This window comes from Parambassis ranga, unplaced genomic scaffold (assembly GCF_900634625.1).
Source record: "Parambassis ranga unplaced genomic scaffold, fParRan2.1 scaffold_47_arrow_ctg1, whole genome shotgun sequence".
Lineage (NCBI taxonomy): Eukaryota > Metazoa > Chordata > Actinopteri > Ambassidae > Parambassis > Parambassis ranga.
This window is the reverse complement of record NW_021144805.1, coordinates 596,809-610,441: the sequence shown is the minus strand read 5'-3', so window position 1 is coordinate 610,441 and position 13,633 is coordinate 596,809. Positions and strand designations below refer to the sequence as shown.

Genomic DNA, 13,633 nt, shown 5'->3' with positions numbered 1-13,633 from the left:
ACACTGCCATTCACAGGCTCGGCGTGGTCGTGATCACTCTTGGGGACGCATTTATGCGTGGTAATGTTAACGGAAACTTTTTTGAAGACGATGATGTGTGCACGATGTTGTTTTGGAAAACGGAGGGAAGGAAATATTCGTTTTTCAAAATACCCGGCTATGTGTAAACGGGGTCTCATAGTCGTTAGCCAGTCGTTGGACACACCACACACAGCCAGTCAGACCGACGCTGGTAAGTATGAGGTAATTAGAGCCATTGTTTTATGAGTTCCACACAGACCCACCCACTGAGGTCCTCCACCACACAAACCTGCATTTACAGTACCAGGGGCACGAGGATTTTCCCAGTCCGCTTTGCTTGGTTTAGCCCGGGGAGGGGTGCTTAAGTGTGGGTGAACAGGTTGTAGCGGTGCGCAAGGTTGTGGTAGGGTTAGATGCCGGAAAGATGACAGGTATCAGTTAACTAACAGGTTACATCTTTAAACAGGAAGCGATGTCACAGGGACACTGGGCTGTGACGACTTAAGCGAGACACAGGCTGAGAATGAGGAAGAGCAGTTGTTCTCAGCTCTCAGTTATCTCTATCTCTGTGTTTTCATGTACAGATCACTGCGACAAAAGCTACCCGCCCAGCGTGGGGCTCGAACCCACGACTTTGCTTTAGAAAATACGCTCAGACTGCAGGTCTTAATGGCCAAATCGGATTTTTTTGGTGAGATCCGATTTTTTTTTTTGGCCTTTACAAAATAATATGCGACTGCTACCACTCTCCTGTGACACGGTTACCATTGTAACCTATAGTTACACAAGGTTGCCCTGGTGACCTAAATTGACACAAGGTTGCCAGGGTAACCTACAGAATATAGAATACTGTGATCAAAGTCAGAATATGATGAAATTCAGAATTCTGGGGTCAAAGTCGGTATTCTGAGATGAAAACAGAATTTCGAGGTCAAAGTCGGTATTCTGAACAAACAACAAACAATGAGTAACCACCGGGAGTATATCAATAATTAATTGTTTTAATGTATGAGTTATGTTTAATAAATGCTTTTCTCATGATGGATTAAGTACTTATTCATGGTTAATTAGGACTTAAAAAGATGTAGCTATTATAAAGTGCATTCACCCCATTTTTTTCATTTATACCATCTAACTATATAACTCTTCTGTTATTGTAAGTTCTTTTGGTGAAAGATTATTTTTTCCTTTGTTGTTGAATCCATCCATCCATCCATTATGTGAACCTGCTCTGTCCTGCAGTGCTGCCCTTGCAGCAATCACACTGATCAGTTACAGCTGTTTCTAATGTTGCATGTGAGGCGAATGTGACAACCTCTACACTCCGGCCATGGGGGCCGGAGCCTATCCCAGCTATCTACCGCTGAGAGGCAGGGTACACCCTGGACAGGTCACCAGCGGGTGTGGCCTCATGCTTTATGAATGTGTCATCATTAAAAAAGGTACGCGCATCTTTGAGCGTCCCTGGGTGGGCTCGAACCACCAACCTTTCGGTTAACAGCCGAACGCGCTGGCCGATTGCGCCACAGAGACCTCGTGTCCGCCTGATGATGATACACTTGACCTGTACTTCCAGCATGAGCCTGTACCTGAACTTCCCGCATGCACCGAAAACCATGGTGCGACCGAGCGCCCTGATGGATACAGCAGGGCCCATAACCCAGAGGTCGATGGATCGAAACCATCCTCTGCTAACGAGCACATCTTTAGGTTTCTGTCAAGTTTTATGCCGTCCTCTTCTAAGAAGCACAATCACTTTTTGACAAACTGCCAGAAGCTGCAGGAGGATCCTGGAAGTGCAGGTCAAGTATATCATCGCCACACTTACTCACATACAATGTGGCTGAGCACTTGGCTGAAATCCTGACACCACGGGTGGGAGACACACTACATCACTTCAAGCTGGAAAAACCTTCCCTTAACAGAGGTGGTGGACTCAGACATCATCTTTCTACAACATACAATGCAGCTTCCATCCATTCCCAGGAACTTTCACTCCAAGTCACATGTTCACAGCAAGAACAATGGGCTGTCCACCAGTCCCCCTCCTGTAATCTCAGACCCCGCTTACACATACACAGTATTTTGAAAAACGGGGACTTTTCCCTTCGTTCCTGCCTTTCATTTGCACATAACTGGAGTTTTTGCCTCTGAAAACGAATCTTTCCAAAAAACTCTGGCAAAAGTGGAGATTTTGGAAAACGGCGTATTCGCGTTTCAATGTGAACTGACAAAAACGGCAGTCGGCGCGTCAGTTGGTGCGACCTTTTTTTCTGTAGTACGGCTGCCAGAGTAGGCTGTAGTCTAGTAATGGAAGCATTCCGGGTAGCGTTTGCATTCCTCTTGGTGTCAGCACTTTTTACGTGTTTGCATTTGCAAATGCAGCTCCTCTTACTGTGTAGAGGAGCAGAGACATGTTAGGTCTCCAGGCTCAGCAACTTTGGATCAACTTTTGACTCAAATTGCCAGACTGCGACGAGGCTTCAGATTGGCCTGCACGGCTTTCTCCTTCTTCCTACACTGCCATTCACAGGCTCGGCGTGGTCGTGATCACTCTTGGGGACGCATTTATGCGTGGTAATGTTAACGGAAACTTTTTTGAAGACGATGATGTGTGCACGATGTTGTTTTGGAAAACGGAGGGAAGGAAATATTCGTTTTTCAAAATACCCGGCTATGTGTAAACGGGGTCTCATAGTCGTTAGCCAGTCGTTGGACACACCACACACAGCCAGTCAGACCGACGCTGGTAAGTATGAGGTAATTAGAGCCATTGTTTTATGAGTTCCACACAGACCCACCCACTGAGGTCCTCCACCACACAAACCTGCATTTACAGTACCAGGGGCACGAGGATTTTCCCAGTCCGCTTTGCTTGGTTTAGCCCGGGGAGGGGTGCTTAAGTGTGGGTGAACAGGTTGTAGCGGTGCGCAAGGTTGTGGTAGGGTTAGATGCCGGAAAGATGACAGGTATCAGTTAACTAACAGGTTACATCTTTAAACAGGAAGCGATGTCACAGGGACACTGGGCTGTGACGACTTAAGCGAGACACAGGCTGAGAATGAGGAAGAGCAGTTGTTCTCAGCTCTCAGTTATCTCTATCTCTGTGTTTTCATGTACAGATCACTGCGACAAAAGCTACCCGCCCAGCGTGGGGCTCGAACCCACGACTTTGCTTTAGAAAATACGCTCAGACTGCAGGTCTTAATGGCCAAATCGGATTTTTTTGGTGAGATCCGATTTTTTTTTTTGGCCTTTACAAAATAATATGCGACTGCTACCACTCTCCTGTGACACGGTTACCATTGTAACCTATAGTTACACAAGGTTGCCCTGGTGACCTAAATTGACACAAGGTTGCCAGGGTAACCTACAGAATATAGAATACTGTGATCAAAGTCAGAATATGATGAAATTCAGAATTCTGGGGTCAAAGTCGGTATTCTGAGATGAAAACAGAATTTCGAGGTCAAAGTCGGTATTCTGAACAAACAACAAACAATGAGTAACCACCGGGAGTATATCAATAATTAATTGTTTTAATGTATGAGTTATGTTTAATAAATGCTTTTCTCATGATGGATTAAGTACTTATTCATGGTTAATTAGGACTTAAAAAGATGTAGCTATTATAAAGTGCATTCACCCCATTTTTTTCATTTATACCATCTAACTATATAACTCTTCTGTTATTGTAAGTTCTTTTGGTGAAAGATTATTTTTTCCTTTGTTGTTGAATCCATCCATCCATCCATTATGTGAACCTGCTCTGTCCTGCAGTGCTGCCCTTGCAGCAATCACACTGATCAGTTACAGCTGTTTCTAATGTTGCATGTGAGGCGAATGTGACAACCTCTACACTCCGGCCATGGGGGCCGGAGCCTATCCCAGCTATCTACCGCTGAGAGGCAGGGTACACCCTGGACAGGTCACCAGCGGGTGTGGCCTCATGCTTTATGAATGTGTCATCATTAAAAAAGGTACGCGCATCTTTGAGCGTCCCTGGGTGGGCTCGAACCACCAACCTTTCGGTTAACAGCCGAACGCGCTGGCCGATTGCGCCACAGAGACCTCGTGTCCGCCTGATGATGATACACTTGACCTGTACTTCCAGCATGAGCCTGTACCTGAACTTCCCGCATGCACCGAAAACCATGGTGCGACCGAGCGCCCTGATGGATACAGCAGGGCCCATAACCCAGAGGTCGATGGATCGAAACCATCCTCTGCTAACGAGCACATCTTTAGGTTTCTGTCAAGTTTTATGCCGTCCTCTTCTAAGAAGCACAATCACTTTTTGACAAACTGCCAGAAGCTGCAGGAGGATCCTGGAAGTGCAGGTCAAGTATATCATCGCCACACTTACTCACATACAATGTGGCTGAGCACTTGGCTGAAATCCTGACACCACGGGTGGGAGACACACTACATCACTTCAAGCTGGAAAAACCTTCCCTTAACAGAGGTGGTGGACTCAGACATCATCTTTCTACAACATACAATGCAGCTTCCATCCATTCCCAGGAACTTTCACTCCAAGTCACATGTTCACAGCAAGAACAATGGGCTGTCCACCAGTCCCCCTCCTGTAATCTCAGACCCCGCTTACACATACACAGTATTTTGAAAAACGGGGACTTTTCCCTTCGTTCCTGCCTTTCATTTGCACATAACTGGAGTTTTTGCCTCTGAAAACGAATCTTTCCAAAAAACTCTGGCAAAAGTGGAGATTTTGGAAAACGGCGTATTCGCGTTTCAATGTGAACTGACAAAAACGGCAGTCGGCGCGTCAGTTGGTGCGACCTTTTTTTCTGTAGTACGGCTGCCAGAGTAGGCTGTAGTCTAGTAATGGAAGCATTCCGGGTAGCGTTTGCATTCCTCTTGGTGTCAGCACTTTTTACGTGTTTGCATTTGCAAATGCAGCTCCTCTTACTGTGTAGAGGAGCAGAGACATGTTAGGTCTCCAGGCTCAGCAACTTTGGATCAACTTTTGACTCAAATTGCCAGACTGCGACGAGGCTTCAGATTGGCCTGCACGGCTTTCTCCTTCTTCCTACACTGCCATTCACAGGCTCGGCGTGGTCGTGATCACTCTTGGGGACGCATTTATGCGTGGTAATGTTAACGGAAACTTTTTTGAAGACGATGATGTGTGCACGATGTTGTTTTGGAAAACGGAGGGAAGGAAATATTCGTTTTTCAAAATACCCGGCTATGTGTAAACGGGGTCTCATAGTCGTTAGCCAGTCGTTGGACACACCACACACAGCCAGTCAGACCGACGCTGGTAAGTATGAGGTAATTAGAGCCATTGTTTTATGAGTTCCACACAGACCCACCCACTGAGGTCCTCCACCACACAAACCTGCATTTACAGTACCAGGGGCACGAGGATTTTCCCAGTCCGCTTTGCTTGGTTTAGCCCGGGGAGGGGTGCTTAAGTGTGGGTGAACAGGTTGTAGCGGTGCGCAAGGTTGTGGTAGGGTTAGATGCCGGAAAGATGACAGGTATCAGTTAACTAACAGGTTACATCTTTAAACAGGAAGCGATGTCACAGGGACACTGGGCTGTGACGACTTAAGCGAGACACAGGCTGAGAATGAGGAAGAGCAGTTGTTCTCAGCTCTCAGTTATCTCTATCTCTGTGTTTTCATGTACAGATCACTGCGACAAAAGCTACCCGCCCAGCGTGGGGCTCGAACCCACGACTTTGCTTTAGAAAATACGCTCAGACTGCAGGTCTTAATGGCCAAATCGGATTTTTTTGGTGAGATCCGATTTTTTTTTTTGGCCTTTACAAAATAATATGCGACTGCTACCACTCTCCTGTGACACGGTTACCATTGTAACCTATAGTTACACAAGGTTGCCCTGGTGACCTAAATTGACACAAGGTTGCCAGGGTAACCTACAGAATATAGAATACTGTGATCAAAGTCAGAATATGATGAAATTCAGAATTCTGGGGTCAAAGTCGGTATTCTGAGATGAAAACAGAATTTCGAGGTCAAAGTCGGTATTCTGAACAAACAACAAACAATGAGTAACCACCGGGAGTATATCAATAATTAATTGTTTTAATGTATGAGTTATGTTTAATAAATGCTTTTCTCATGATGGATTAAGTACTTATTCATGGTTAATTAGGACTTAAAAAGATGTAGCTATTATAAAGTGCATTCACCCCATTTTTTTCATTTATACCATCTAACTATATAACTCTTCTGTTATTGTAAGTTCTTTTGGTGAAAGATTATTTTTTCCTTTGTTGTTGAATCCATCCATCCATCCATTATGTGAACCTGCTCTGTCCTGCAGTGCTGCCCTTGCAGCAATCACACTGATCAGTTACAGCTGTTTCTAATGTTGCATGTGAGGCGAATGTGACAACCTCTACACTCCGGCCATGGGGGCCGGAGCCTATCCCAGCTATCTACCGCTGAGAGGCAGGGTACACCCTGGACAGGTCACCAGCGGGTGTGGCCTCATGCTTTATGAATGTGTCATCATTAAAAAAGGTACGCGCATCTTTGAGCGTCCCTGGGTGGGCTCGAACCACCAACCTTTCGGTTAACAGCCGAACGCGCTGGCCGATTGCGCCACAGAGACCTCGTGTCCGCCTGATGATGATACACTTGACCTGTACTTCCAGCATGAGCCTGTACCTGAACTTCCCGCATGCACCGAAAACCATGGTGCGACCGAGCGCCCTGATGGATACAGCAGGGCCCATAACCCAGAGGTCGATGGATCGAAACCATCCTCTGCTAACGAGCACATCTTTAGGTTTCTGTCAAGTTTTATGCCGTCCTCTTCTAAGAAGCACAATCACTTTTTGACAAACTGCCAGAAGCTGCAGGAGGATCCTGGAAGTGCAGGTCAAGTATATCATCGCCACACTTACTCACATACAATGTGGCTGAGCACTTGGCTGAAATCCTGACACCACGGGTGGGAGACACACTACATCACTTCAAGCTGGAAAAACCTTCCCTTAACAGAGGTGGTGGACTCAGACATCATCTTTCTACAACATACAATGCAGCTTCCATCCATTCCCAGGAACTTTCACTCCAAGTCACATGTTCACAGCAAGAACAATGGGCTGTCCACCAGTCCCCCTCCTGTAATCTCAGACCCCGCTTACACATACACAGTATTTTGAAAAACGGGGACTTTTCCCTTCGTTCCTGCCTTTCATTTGCACATAACTGGAGTTTTTGCCTCTGAAAACGAATCTTTCCAAAAAACTCTGGCAAAAGTGGAGATTTTGGAAAACGGCGTATTCGCGTTTCAATGTGAACTGACAAAAACGGCAGTCGGCGCGTCAGTTGGTGCGACCTTTTTTTCTGTAGTACGGCTGCCAGAGTAGGCTGTAGTCTAGTAATGGAAGCATTCCGGGTAGCGTTTGCATTCCTCTTGGTGTCAGCACTTTTTACGTGTTTGCATTTGCAAATGCAGCTCCTCTTACTGTGTAGAGGAGCAGAGACATGTTAGGTCTCCAGGCTCAGCAACTTTGGATCAACTTTTGACTCAAATTGCCAGACTGCGACGAGGCTTCAGATTGGCCTGCACGGCTTTCTCCTTCTTCCTACACTGCCATTCACAGGCTCGGCGTGGTCGTGATCACTCTTGGGGACGCATTTATGCGTGGTAATGTTAACGGAAACTTTTTTGAAGACGATGATGTGTGCACGATGTTGTTTTGGAAAACGGAGGGAAGGAAATATTCGTTTTTCAAAATACCCGGCTATGTGTAAACGGGGTCTCATAGTCGTTAGCCAGTCGTTGGACACACCACACACAGCCAGTCAGACCGACGCTGGTAAGTATGAGGTAATTAGAGCCATTGTTTTATGAGTTCCACACAGACCCACCCACTGAGGTCCTCCACCACACAAACCTGCATTTACAGTACCAGGGGCACGAGGATTTTCCCAGTCCGCTTTGCTTGGTTTAGCCCGGGGAGGGGTGCTTAAGTGTGGGTGAACAGGTTGTAGCGGTGCGCAAGGTTGTGGTAGGGTTAGATGCCGGAAAGATGACAGGTATCAGTTAACTAACAGGTTACATCTTTAAACAGGAAGCGATGTCACAGGGACACTGGGCTGTGACGACTTAAGCGAGACACAGGCTGAGAATGAGGAAGAGCAGTTGTTCTCAGCTCTCAGTTATCTCTATCTCTGTGTTTTCATGTACAGATCACTGCGACAAAAGCTACCCGCCCAGCGTGGGGCTCGAACCCACGACTTTGCTTTAGAAAATACGCTCAGACTGCAGGTCTTAATGGCCAAATCGGATTTTTTTGGTGAGATCCGATTTTTTTTTTTGGCCTTTACAAAATAATATGCGACTGCTACCACTCTCCTGTGACACGGTTACCATTGTAACCTATAGTTACACAAGGTTGCCCTGGTGACCTAAATTGACACAAGGTTGCCAGGGTAACCTACAGAATATAGAATACTGTGATCAAAGTCAGAATATGATGAAATTCAGAATTCTGGGGTCAAAGTCGGTATTCTGAGATGAAAACAGAATTTCGAGGTCAAAGTCGGTATTCTGAACAAACAACAAACAATGAGTAACCACCGGGAGTATATCAATAATTAATTGTTTTAATGTATGAGTTATGTTTAATAAATGCTTTTCTCATGATGGATTAAGTACTTATTCATGGTTAATTAGGACTTAAAAAGATGTAGCTATTATAAAGTGCATTCACCCCATTTTTTTCATTTATACCATCTAACTATATAACTCTTCTGTTATTGTAAGTTCTTTTGGTGAAAGATTATTTTTTCCTTTGTTGTTGAATCCATCCATCCATCCATTATGTGAACCTGCTCTGTCCTGCAGTGCTGCCCTTGCAGCAATCACACTGATCAGTTACAGCTGTTTCTAATGTTGCATGTGAGGCGAATGTGACAACCTCTACACTCCGGCCATGGGGGCCGGAGCCTATCCCAGCTATCTACCGCTGAGAGGCAGGGTACACCCTGGACAGGTCACCAGCGGGTGTGGCCTCATGCTTTATGAATGTGTCATCATTAAAAAAGGTACGCGCATCTTTGAGCGTCCCTGGGTGGGCTCGAACCACCAACCTTTCGGTTAACAGCCGAACGCGCTGGCCGATTGCGCCACAGAGACCTCGTGTCCGCCTGATGATGATACACTTGACCTGTACTTCCAGCATGAGCCTGTACCTGAACTTCCCGCATGCACCGAAAACCATGGTGCGACCGAGCGCCCTGATGGATACAGCAGGGCCCATAACCCAGAGGTCGATGGATCGAAACCATCCTCTGCTAACGAGCACATCTTTAGGTTTCTGTCAAGTTTTATGCCGTCCTCTTCTAAGAAGCACAATCACTTTTTGACAAACTGCCAGAAGCTGCAGGAGGATCCTGGAAGTGCAGGTCAAGTATATCATCGCCACACTTACTCACATACAATGTGGCTGAGCACTTGGCTGAAATCCTGACACCACGGGTGGGAGACACACTACATCACTTCAAGCTGGAAAAACCTTCCCTTAACAGAGGTGGTGGACTCAGACATCATCTTTCTACAACATACAATGCAGCTTCCATCCATTCCCAGGAACTTTCACTCCAAGTCACATGTTCACAGCAAGAACAATGGGCTGTCCACCAGTCCCCCTCCTGTAATCTCAGACCCCGCTTACACATACACAGTATTTTGAAAAACGGGGACTTTTCCCTTCGTTCCTGCCTTTCATTTGCACATAACTGGAGTTTTTGCCTCTGAAAACGAATCTTTCCAAAAAACTCTGGCAAAAGTGGAGATTTTGGAAAACGGCGTATTCGCGTTTCAATGTGAACTGACAAAAACGGCAGTCGGCGCGTCAGTTGGTGCGACCTTTTTTTCTGTAGTACGGCTGCCAGAGTAGGCTGTAGTCTAGTAATGGAAGCATTCCGGGTAGCGTTTGCATTCCTCTTGGTGTCAGCACTTTTTACGTGTTTGCATTTGCAAATGCAGCTCCTCTTACTGTGTAGAGGAGCAGAGACATGTTAGGTCTCCAGGCTCAGCAACTTTGGATCAACTTTTGACTCAAATTGCCAGACTGCGACGAGGCTTCAGATTGGCCTGCACGGCTTTCTCCTTCTTCCTACACTGCCATTCACAGGCTCGGCGTGGTCGTGATCACTCTTGGGGACGCATTTATGCGTGGTAATGTTAACGGAAACTTTTTTGAAGACGATGATGTGTGCACGATGTTGTTTTGGAAAACGGAGGGAAGGAAATATTCGTTTTTCAAAATACCCGGCTATGTGTAAACGGGGTCTCATAGTCGTTAGCCAGTCGTTGGACACACCACACACAGCCAGTCAGACCGACGCTGGTAAGTATGAGGTAATTAGAGCCATTGTTTTATGAGTTCCACACAGACCCACCCACTGAGGTCCTCCACCACACAAACCTGCATTTACAGTACCAGGGGCACGAGGATTTTCCCAGTCCGCTTTGCTTGGTTTAGCCCGGGGAGGGGTGCTTAAGTGTGGGTGAACAGGTTGTAGCGGTGCGCAAGGTTGTGGTAGGGTTAGATGCCGGAAAGATGACAGGTATCAGTTAACTAACAGGTTACATCTTTAAACAGGAAGCGATGTCACAGGGACACTGGGCTGTGACGACTTAAGCGAGACACAGGCTGAGAATGAGGAAGAGCAGTTGTTCTCAGCTCTCAGTTATCTCTATCTCTGTGTTTTCATGTACAGATCACTGCGACAAAAGCTACCCGCCCAGCGTGGGGCTCGAACCCACGACTTTGCTTTAGAAAATACGCTCAGACTGCAGGTCTTAATGGCCAAATCGGATTTTTTTGGTGAGATCCGATTTTTTTTTTTGGCCTTTACAAAATAATATGCGACTGCTACCACTCTCCTGTGACACGGTTACCATTGTAACCTATAGTTACACAAGGTTGCCCTGGTGACCTAAATTGACACAAGGTTGCCAGGGTAACCTACAGAATATAGAATACTGTGATCAAAGTCAGAATATGATGAAATTCAGAATTCTGGGGTCAAAGTCGGTATTCTGAGATGAAAACAGAATTTCGAGGTCAAAGTCGGTATTCTGAACAAACAACAAACAATGAGTAACCACCGGGAGTATATCAATAATTAATTGTTTTAATGTATGAGTTATGTTTAATAAATGCTTTTCTCATGATGGATTAAGTACTTATTCATGGTTAATTAGGACTTAAAAAGATGTAGCTATTATAAAGTGCATTCACCCCATTTTTTTCATTTATACCATCTAACTATATAACTCTTCTGTTATTGTAAGTTCTTTTGGTGAAAGATTATTTTTTCCTTTGTTGTTGAATCCATCCATCCATCCATTATGTGAACCTGCTCTGTCCTGCAGTGCTGCCCTTGCAGCAATCACACTGATCAGTTACAGCTGTTTCTAATGTTGCATGTGAGGCGAATGTGACAACCTCTACACTCCGGCCATGGGGGCCGGAGCCTATCCCAGCTATCTACCGCTGAGAGGCAGGGTACACCCTGGACAGGTCACCAGCGGGTGTGGCCTCATGCTTTATGAATGTGTCATCATTAAAAAAGGTACGCGCATCTTTGAGCGTCCCTGGGTGGGCTCGAACCACCAACCTTTCGGTTAACAGCCAAACGCGCTGGCCGATTGCGCCAAAGCTGGGGAACAATAGTCTGTCATGGGGGGGGAAGAAAGGAAAGAAGGGGGGAAGAAGGGGGAAGAAGGGGGAAGAGGGAAAAAGAAGGAAAAAATGAGGAAAAAATGAGGAAAAAGAAGGAAGAAGAGGAGAAAAATGAGAAAAAACGTGAGAGAAGGGAAGAGATGATTTTTATTTGGACATAAATGATTTTAAACCTGTTTTTCATTTTTATATTAATTTATGCTTCGACCCCAAGGTTCCCGGTTCGAGTCCCACAAACGCCAAATATTAATGCATTAGATTTGGACTGATTTAAAAAAATGTGTAACTGGACATCACTTTAACACCGATTTTGCCGATTATTAACCTTACGTTACTGATATATTGATATTTTTATGTCTGCATTTGTGGTGTGTGGTGAGATCCATCATCGCCCTCTACACGCCCACACAACAGCATTAAGCAAAGACTTCTCATGTACACAGCACTTAACAGACTCTAATCTCAACACAAAAACACACAGAAAACAATACATTACTCACTTTACCAAACTTTATTTATAGTTGTCTCAAGCATTTTACAGAGTAATAAATTATAACAAAAACAATTATTTATAAAAATAGGTCTGGCACAGTGCTGAGGGTATTTGTCCGAGGGGTCATCTATGCCTCTCTCATATTACTTTTTTTGTTTTATGTTGTCCAGCCACTGCTCTTTTGGGACAGTCTCTACTTTCGGGCAGTAGACTGTCCCCTTGTACTGGCTGTGCCCAGTTTCTGCTGTCCTGTACTGTCCACACTTCTTACACGTGTTGTGCAGTACTTCACGCTGCAGTGTACGTGCAGGAGCAGCAGTAGTCACAGAGGCAGGAGAAGGACAGGCTGGGGCAGATGCTGGGGGCACATTTGCATGGGGCAGAGGGTCAGCTGCCACGACTGGGGAGGTCCAGCACCTGCATCAGTACCATACTGTCCTGCCTCTTCACCCTCTTGTTGTGCCACTGCACCAGAGTAGTGTGGTTAATGTCCACCAGCTGCATACTAGTCTGCTGCATGACAGCCCCATTACACAGAATAAGCTGCCTTATTTTACGGTAATCCTCCAAGATGTGGTCCCATCTGGAAAATGTGCTTGTCCCCCTTTTCTTGGGACTACGGTGGATAGCACAGAGCCTAATGAAGATCATTTCCACTAGACGACAGCAATCTGGCCAGTGAGCCAGTGGTGCAGTAGTGGTGAGCGCTTGTCGCTCTCCACCCCGGGTGTAAAGTCCTGCCTCTTCTCTGGCGACCTAAACCTGCCTGTATTCAGCCTGCTCTGGTGCCTGGCAGCAAACACCACCCTTTGCTTGCCGTAGTCCAGAAGGTTCTGCCACGACACAACAATGGTGCTGACCTGAGAGAGAGCAGAATGACAACACAGGCACATGAGAAAAGAAAATATAAGCGTGGACATGTATGACAGGCACAGAAGCACACACAAACATCTGACCTGCTGACTGGTGAGGGCTAGAGAGGACTGCTTCCTCAGCTCCACCAGATACTCTGCCAAGCTGTCAACTCTGTCTATGCCTGGCACACCAGCATCAACCACAGCCTGGGGGGAAAACAGAGATGAGAAATATAAGAACCCAGAAAGCACAAATCACACAATAATATTTCTTAATAGCAACTAATGTTACTACAAATAAATGTGCTTTGACATACCCAGATGCTGAGGATACACCAGGCTGTGGCATGGAGGTGGTGGTAGCCTCCTCCTCACAGAGGATGAGGACTGGTGGTCCTCCTAGCCACCAAGCTAGGCTTTAATGCAGCAGAGTGCACCCCACCAAAGGGAGATTTAGTGAACAGGAGAGGAGCAGGACACTGAGTGGCAGGCTGGTAAAGCAACATTACATGATGTAACAGACACAGCATTTGATGTTATCTGTGTGTATTGAAGCAACTG

The 13,633-nt window shown here is 46.0% G+C and overlaps 4 non-coding genes across 4 annotated transcripts; all 4 read right to left on the bottom strand.

The window, feature by feature from the left end:
• Positions 1–1,480: 1,480 nt before the first annotated feature.
• On the bottom strand, positions 1,481–1,554 carry trnan-guu (transfer RNA asparagine (anticodon GUU)). Its single transcript has one exon. It is a non-coding gene; the product is annotated as a tRNA-Asn (tRNA).
• A 2,464-nt stretch (positions 1,555–4,018) lies between these two features.
• On the bottom strand, positions 4,019–4,092 carry trnan-guu (transfer RNA asparagine (anticodon GUU)). Its single transcript has one exon. It is a non-coding gene; the product is annotated as a tRNA-Asn (tRNA).
• A 2,464-nt stretch (positions 4,093–6,556) lies between these two features.
• Positions 6,557–6,630, bottom strand: trnan-guu (transfer RNA asparagine (anticodon GUU)). The gene has a single exon. It is a non-coding gene; the product is annotated as a tRNA-Asn (tRNA).
• A 2,464-nt stretch (positions 6,631–9,094) lies between these two features.
• On the bottom strand, positions 9,095–9,168 carry trnan-guu (transfer RNA asparagine (anticodon GUU)). Its single transcript has one exon. It is a non-coding gene; the product is annotated as a tRNA-Asn (tRNA).
• Positions 9,169–13,633: the final 4,465 nt, after the last annotated feature.